Raw genomic sequence first — 7,902 nt, 5'->3', positions numbered from 1 at the left:
GATCTATTTGTCATTCTTTATGCAGACAGCACACTTTCTTGAATAATGCTTTTTAATAGAAAATCTTGACTTCAGAGAATATTAATCCTCTGAATTTCTTCTTTTTCAATACGCTTTGGGTATTCTATGTTCTTTACATTTTAACATATATTTTAGAATTAGCTTATCAATGTCTCCAAAAAGCCTGTTAAGATTTTCATTTGGATTCCTTTAAATTGATAGATCAATTTGAGAGGAAATAAATTAAAAACATCCAATCTTTAAAAAAAAGTCTCTTTAACCCACTAACATGGTACATCTCTCCATTTAATTAGTCTTTAATATCTTTTAGGTCCTCTTTGCAGTTTTCAGTGTAGAGGCATTAAACATCTTTCATTAATTTTATTTTATAGATTTTAATTTATTTGATTGATTTTAATGCTATTGTAAATGGAGTTAAAAAATCTTCTTCTCTGATTGTTTACTGCTAATTACAGAAACCAGAATATTTTTGTGTATGATCTTTTATCCTACAGCACTGCTAAATTCATTTATCAGGTGTGTAAGTTTTTTATAGTTTTTGTTTTATTGTTTCACTGCGGCTTTTTATACAAACAATCATGCTATCTGTAAATAAGGGCAGTTTTACTTTTTATTTTCTAATTACATGGATTTTATTTCTTTTTATTGTCTTATTGCACTGGCTGGGATCTCCAGTAAAATGTTACATGATGTGATGAGAGCTAACATCTGTGCTTTGCTCCTGATGTTACATAGAAAGCATTGAACCTTCCACAATTGGGTGTGATGTTAGCTGTAGGGTTTCAGAGGCTCTTAATTAGGTTTAAAAGTTTTCTTCTATTCACAGTTTTCTGAGTTTTTCTCAGCAATGGAAGTTGAGTTTGGTCAATTTCTTTTTTTGCACCTATTGAAAAAATCATACAAATTTTCCTCTGTTATTCTACCATTCTCATCATCATGGTTATCTGGGTCAGGTGTCTCCAGGTTGCTGCTCACAAGAAGGGGAACAAATACAGGGGAGGGCACTTGCAATGGAATGGCAAAGGTCTACTTTCTATTGTGACCCCTGATCAGATGCCCACACCCAGCTACTACTAGGGAGCAAGGGAAAAGTGGTCTGATATCTCCATCTATAACTCAATTAGCACACAAGAGGAGAGAGCAGAACCTGATGGATAAAAGGAAAGAAACCATCTAGCTTCTGTTTGAATCTCTCCAGTGATGGGAAACTCACTAAAGACTAAGCAGCCAACTTCCTCCTTACAAAATTCTGAAATAAAGTTTGCCCTTTGGGTAGGCCCAAGTCTGTCTGCTTATAGCTTCCCCCAATTCTTTTGAGTTTTATACCAAGACAGTTTATGTTACTTACATCAAATAGGTCCTAAATAATTTCATTCTAAAACAAGTGATGTTAGTCCACCACTTACAAGACCTCAAGAGCCTTTTGTTTACTATCTAAATTAGCCCAGACCCTTTGGCCTGGTAGCAGTGGTCTCTGTATCAGAGCGAGAGGAATGCAAAGAGCCAGGCACACTGGGGCTTCATGTTATCCTAAGAGCAGGCATAGAGATCTCACAAGACAGCAGTGAATTTGGCTACTGACCAAGGTCCAGGTCCCAAGGTCTGCATCTGTCATGGCAGTTTCTGCCTTCTTCAATTAAGTCAGCTTTATTTTCAAGCTGGTTTCCCCTTAATCTTAAGATAGATGCAGTAGTTCTAGAAAAAACAGATAGGATACCCTCCACTCAACAGTATCTCTTTTGCCATTTTGCTGTTTCCTGAAACACCATCATTCACTTTTCATTTCTCTGGGTTAAGGTGTGGCTCCTTCCAATGTGCAAATCAAGATTCAGATAGGACTAATAAATGTTCACATTGATTAATTAGCTGGAGGAATTGCAGACAAGCATGGCCATATTAGGTAATTCTTGGTAATTATAAGCTTAGTGTGATTCATTTTCTCTTATAAAATGAGGCTTAGAGACACTACAAGAGGTTTGACTAATGCCACTCAGAGATTTGATAACAGAGCTGTGCTCCTTAACTTTAAAGAGTGGGCTTGTATGTGCACATTTGTTCATTTGTGCTCTTCTTTAGGTGTGTGGTTAATGTCATAGCTTGAGAAAGTGCTAAGAACAGACCATGCAAACATCTCTTTGCTGGATGAGGGAATTCCCCATGACTAAAACAGCAACCTCCTCAATTTTACTATGGAGTTGTGAGGTCAGACAGACCTCAAGTTTAATCCCACTTTCTTCATTTACTGATCTTTGGGAAGTGATTTAGTATCTCTGAGCTGTAGTTTCCCCATCTGGACAACAGAATGTTTCATAAGCCAGGTTTTCTCAGTCTTGACATTATTGGCACTTTGGACTGGATAATTTTTTGTTGTGGGGCAGCCTGAGCTGTACTAAACATCCTGTGTAGATGTTTAACAGCATCCCTGGTTTCTATCTATTAATTGCCAGTAGCATACCCCCCACACTCTCAAATGATGACAACGCAAAACAGCTCCAGGTATGGCCTAATGTCCCCTGAGAACACCACAGCAAGTATTAACTAACACATGTTCAGTCTTCACACAGTGCCTGGCTCAGTGCAACTATTCACAGGTGTTAGTGTTACTACCTCTTCCCTGATCCCCACACCCTTCACCCTTGGTCAATTCCATCTACCATCATTCCTCTATTTTGAGACCCTGTAGTCATGTCTGTGAAAGGAGAGATTTGCTGGGGTTGGAACAGACAATGGATCAGCTCTTTGATTCTGCTTCTTAGTCACCAAAATGGATGAAAATTGAAAACACACCTGATGGTATCATTTTCAAAGCTGCCTCAAATACTGCATTTCCCTTCACAATTTAATGGACTCATTCACAAATTTCAGGTACAGCCAAAAAAATAACATATATTATGCTTGATAACTGTGATTTTATTTATTGGGAAAGGCAGTGATTTTTTTTTTTTAAACCTAGAAGCAAATGCATGGTTAAAATGTGGATTTGGGTTGCACACAGCAGATTTGGGATATATTGCAGAGAAAACTAAGCCAGTATAGGGCCACTGATTGCTGAGTGTAGAACAAAAGGCCCACTGTGGAAGGATTTCAAAGCTCCTGATAAAAATGCAGTCCCCATGAAGTGCAGACAGTGAACATACAGGTATTGGGTTTTGATTTTCAGTGGTGGTGGAAGAAAGACCCACACTCAAGAGTGATTGAATTTAAGGCTACCTTGAGAAGTGAATGGCGTGGCGATCAGAGCTCCCAAGGTTCACAGGGAAGCTCTGAGGGTCAGCCTGCCGGGAAAATGGGTTTGAGGCCTGGGTGGGCATCTGGCTCTGGTCATCAAAGCAGAGGTATAGGTCTGGGCTCATCCATCATATTCAACCCAGGCAGGGGCAGATCTGGGGTGTGATTTAGAAATCATGGTTGTGATGATAAAACTAGAAACCAGTTTGGAGGAAAAGCCTCAGGTAGTAGGGACCTGATCCTAATCTGGACATCTCTGTTTTAATAAATCTTCTTGGATGCAGACCAAAAAATAAATCTTCCCAGAGTCTCTGATGAGTGTGCTTTGTGTAAATCTCAGAAGCGTCATTAATACTGGAGGGCTGTGTGTTGAATAGCTACTTGGTGCTGGATTCAGCCCGCAGAAGGCCTTGATGACAACTACATTATCATGCTTCAAATATGTAATTCCAGCCTTAAAATGCCTAAGAGGTATAAAATTTTGTACTTATATCACAGATAAGAAAATTGAGTCTCAAAATAACCAATGGTGATAAGCTTTAAAGAGTAGATTCAAACTCAGTTCTGTTTTCTCTCCACCATACAAAACCTATGCTAAGGCTGTCTGGTTGGGTGGGAAAGCGCAGTTACAACTAGATTTCAGGTAAGGAGAAGCTTGTTTCACAGGGATAATATAGCCACGTCTATATACCCAGTGCCTCTCCATCCTGTGCCACTGAGAGTCTGTTCACAGGGTCCTCTGAGGCTCCTCAAACCAAAAAGTCCCTGTGATTCCCAAACCTCAGTGCTGGCTGACTGCACACAAATTACCTAGGGTGCCTGTTCAAATGGAGATCCCAGAACCCTCCCTGGAGCTTCCGACCCAGTGGGCATGGGGACAGGGCACCTCTGGACAACCACATCTTTGAAAAGTTCAGACAGATTGGATACCCCACCAGCTCCCATTCACATCCTTTTCCCTCTGTGTGGGACACCTCTCACCACCCCTCACCCAGCTGAGTCCTCCTCATCCTCAGTTCAGCTCACTCCTCCAGCTGACTCAGCAGATTGAGCTTAGAGACCCTCCTTGTGCTCTCAAGGGCGCCCACTCAAATTCTAGGTAGTAAACTGGATATTGAAATCATGTCTCCTTGTTTATCTCTGCTACTTTCTAGGACAGTGGTTCTCCACTGGGGCTGATTCTGCCACATTTGACAATGTCTGGAGACATTTTTGATTGTTACAGCTCAGAAAGGGGTGCTACTGGCATCCAGTTGGTAGAAGCCAGGGATACTGCTAATCATCCTGTAATGCACAGAAAAGCCCTGCAACAAAGAATGATCCATTCCCAACTGTCAATATTGCTGCAGTGGAAAAGCTTTAATATCAAACTCCTTCTCTCTATTTACTAGCTGTGTACCCCAAGCAGGTTTCTCACCTTCTCTGTGGCTGGCACCTCCATCTGTAGCATGGGTTTGCTGAGAGCACCTGCATCACAGCTGTAGAAGGATTAAATGAGTTAGTAAATGCAAAGTGCTTATAACAATGCCTGGCAGTTATAAACAAGGCAGCAGGTCAGTGACTGTTCACTGGACACACAACCATATTCCCAGTGGAGTTTAGGGCCTTTGGGGAGTCACAGCCCTGCTGACCACACTCCATGCAGCATCCACTCTACTGAACTCAACCCCACCCTGTGAGGATCCCTTTCCTCTGTACCATGTTTACATTTCAAGCTCACCTGGCCAGTTGGGAGTTGGCCTTCAATGGGTTTAACCTTGAACTACTGGTTAACTCCCCTCCAGAAAGCAAGGCAGGTAGACACTTAATCACTTCAGAGCCTCCATGGGTGGATTTATTTAGGTTATGTAGGCTCCTCCTTCCCATTCCAGGCCTGTTTGGAAGCAGATGTCCTGTGACCCCCTCCCCCGGTGCCATGGGTGTCTCCAGCCACCTTCAAAATGTGCCCCGAGGCCTTCCTCGTCAGGCCCTTTGTTATAACCCGGTGATACAAAGCAAAATAATATGTACCCCATGTTTGCCCGTAGGAAACTTGCAGACAAGCTGATTACACCCAATAGGTGTTAGTGCTCACAACAGGATGCTTCCTCAGTCATCTAACTTCTAGAATCTGGGCCTGAAATTCTGGAGCTGAAAGTCTGGCTGGACAAGAGGATGTCAGCTCATATGCACTGCTACCGTGTTGGGTATACCACTGAACTTCATAAATATACTCACAACTGCTCTGGGTACAGTTGTTTTTGTCCCCCCTTCACCACTGAGTAATTAAAGCTCAGAGAGCCCAAGGGAGAAGGACATGGGAGTGCCTCTTTTTCCACACATGACAGTAATAAATGATCACTACATCATTGCCTACCTCTTCTTACTCTTGTTTTTGAGCATCTTGGGACCCTCCCAGGGAGGAACTGTTCCCACCATCCTTCTCTGTGCCTGCTGGTCACCCATGAGCTCATGTATATGTCTGTTTAAGGAACATACCATCTGCCCCACCCCAGTCAGCTTCGACCATGCTGGCTTTGTCAGTTTGCTTGGAAGGTAGTCTGGCCCTTGCCTCCAGAGGTAAACTACTTCCCCCCACCCACCTTTGCTGTTGATCTGTCTGGTTTGTTCAGTGCTCCGAACCTTGCAAATCATTGCCCAGGGTTGTCCTTGGCACTGTCAAATCTGCTTATCTGACTAGGAAGGCTGGAGGAGCCAGGCCATAAAATTCAATGAAATTACTGTAGAAACTAGGGTGTTAGTGACAATGAGGTGGAATTATAACTTGGAGAATGGCAAGAGAGGTTTATGACACCCCATTGCCTATCCGTGAAGTCATTATTCAAAAGGCTCCTCTTTCCCCTAATGTCCAGGCTTAATATCATCCTTTGCCAGCTACAGGGGAGCTAACTGACCTCTGCATAATGTTCTTCTCAGGTGAATAGAATTTGAACATTGGAAGGGTCTCTGTTTCAACTAACTCAATCCTCTCATTATATGGATGGAGAAGCTGAGGCTCAGAGTGGTGTTGAGGTCACCTCACTGTTCCAAGATTAGGTGAGTGACAGAAGTAATAGTCAAGCTCAGATCCCTTGGTTCATAGTCTAGTGGTCCCTTTCCTGTCATTTTGGAGCATTTTGTAATATAAAAAACTGTATCCACACACCACTGTGAATTAGTATTTAAACACAGACAGAGCTAGGGAACAGGAGTAAGACACTAGGGAGTATAGGGCTGCAATGAGATCGGTGACATGAGGTTTCAACCATGTTCACTGTGTCACATTATCTCCCTCTTCAAGGAACTCCCAGACTGAGTCAGACCTCAAAATCCTGCCTTGGCCACCCAAATCTTGCATCAATAAGCACTTTTCTTCTGGTGCCAATTTTGTTTTTTTTTTTCCTGGATCTTAGGAGAACAGAAAGCATAAGGCAGAGTGCCTGCCCTCAGTGAGTTCTGAGTCCACTGGGGAAAAAAGCCAGTAAGCAAATTATCTCCTAAATGGATGCCATGTGCAAAGACAGAAATGTGCAGAGAACTAGGGGGACAGAAATGCTCACAAGAGTAGTTGTTATCTGTGGCTGTCTGGGAAAGCTTCCTGGAAGAGGTATTTCCTGATCAGGAAAGCATTCTCGCCTGGTCTGACATGGACAGCACATTACCTTGAACTGTGGCTTTTCTTGCATAGTGTATTGCTTCTTTCCTTGGTGTGATGGCCAGCATCTTGAGGAGTAGGACAAGATCTTCCCTTGTACATTTTTGGGTCTTCCTCAGCTCACAGCTCATGTTCATATACCTTTGGGTACACAAAATGGACGGATCAATGGTGCATTGTCATGTAGAACTTGGTCTTGGGCTCATCGGATGTCAAATGGAGATGGCCATGCTTACCCTGAAGGGTCATGGGACTTTAAATCCTATGAAGCTCCTGGAATTGTTCTTGGCATAGAGAAGATAAGTGTTTGAGTTCTCAGGCACTGTTGTAATGTAACTTCATTTCATGGCAGTAGGCATGCTGTTACTTACAGCGCCTAATAGCATGTTGTCGGGGTCACAAAGTTTTTATTTTTCTTTTAAGAAATAACAAGTCTGGAATCCTTTCACAAAGCTATTCTGGATTAATGGGAACAGCTGGTGGAGGAGCTGTCTGCATGGGGTGTCCCTGGTGGCACTCATTGCAGAGGAAGTGGAAGAGCAGGCTCTGTCCTTCTCCAGGCAATGAAATCCTGCTGTGGGACCTGGCGCAGTTTATCTCCACCAAGCTTTCTGGTTTCAGGGGATCTATGGTGAGACTTCAGTCCAGTGAGCTTTCAAACTTAGCTGGAATTTGTAGAAAATGCTGTGCATGAGATTTAATTCATGATGGCTTGGAATAGCTCTGACCAAATCAATGTCTGCAGAAGGAGAAATCGTGGGAAAAGCATGGATTTTAGAGTTGTGCTGGGTGGATTCAAATTCTAAACTAACCATGCAGAGAAAGAGAGATTCTGGCAATTCCTTAAGCTCTGAGTCTCAGACTCCTCATCTACAAAATCAGGATATAAACACTGTGCAAACATTGTGCGGATTGTATGAGATGGCATGTGTACTTGGCTCACAATACCAATGGCCCCACTTCCTGTGTCCTCACTTACAAGGCTTGTCATTTCCTTACACCACTAACAATCAGTCCCT

The sequence above is a fragment of the Callorhinus ursinus genome, unplaced genomic scaffold (genome assembly GCF_003265705.2).
Source record: "Callorhinus ursinus isolate GAN/ISIS: 27379988/994484 unplaced genomic scaffold, GSC_fseal_2.0 scaffold2, whole genome shotgun sequence".
Classification (NCBI taxonomy): domain Eukaryota; kingdom Metazoa; phylum Chordata; class Mammalia; order Carnivora; family Otariidae; genus Callorhinus; species Callorhinus ursinus.
The sequence above is the reverse complement of the archived record's forward strand: the minus strand, read 5'-3'. Positions refer to the sequence as shown.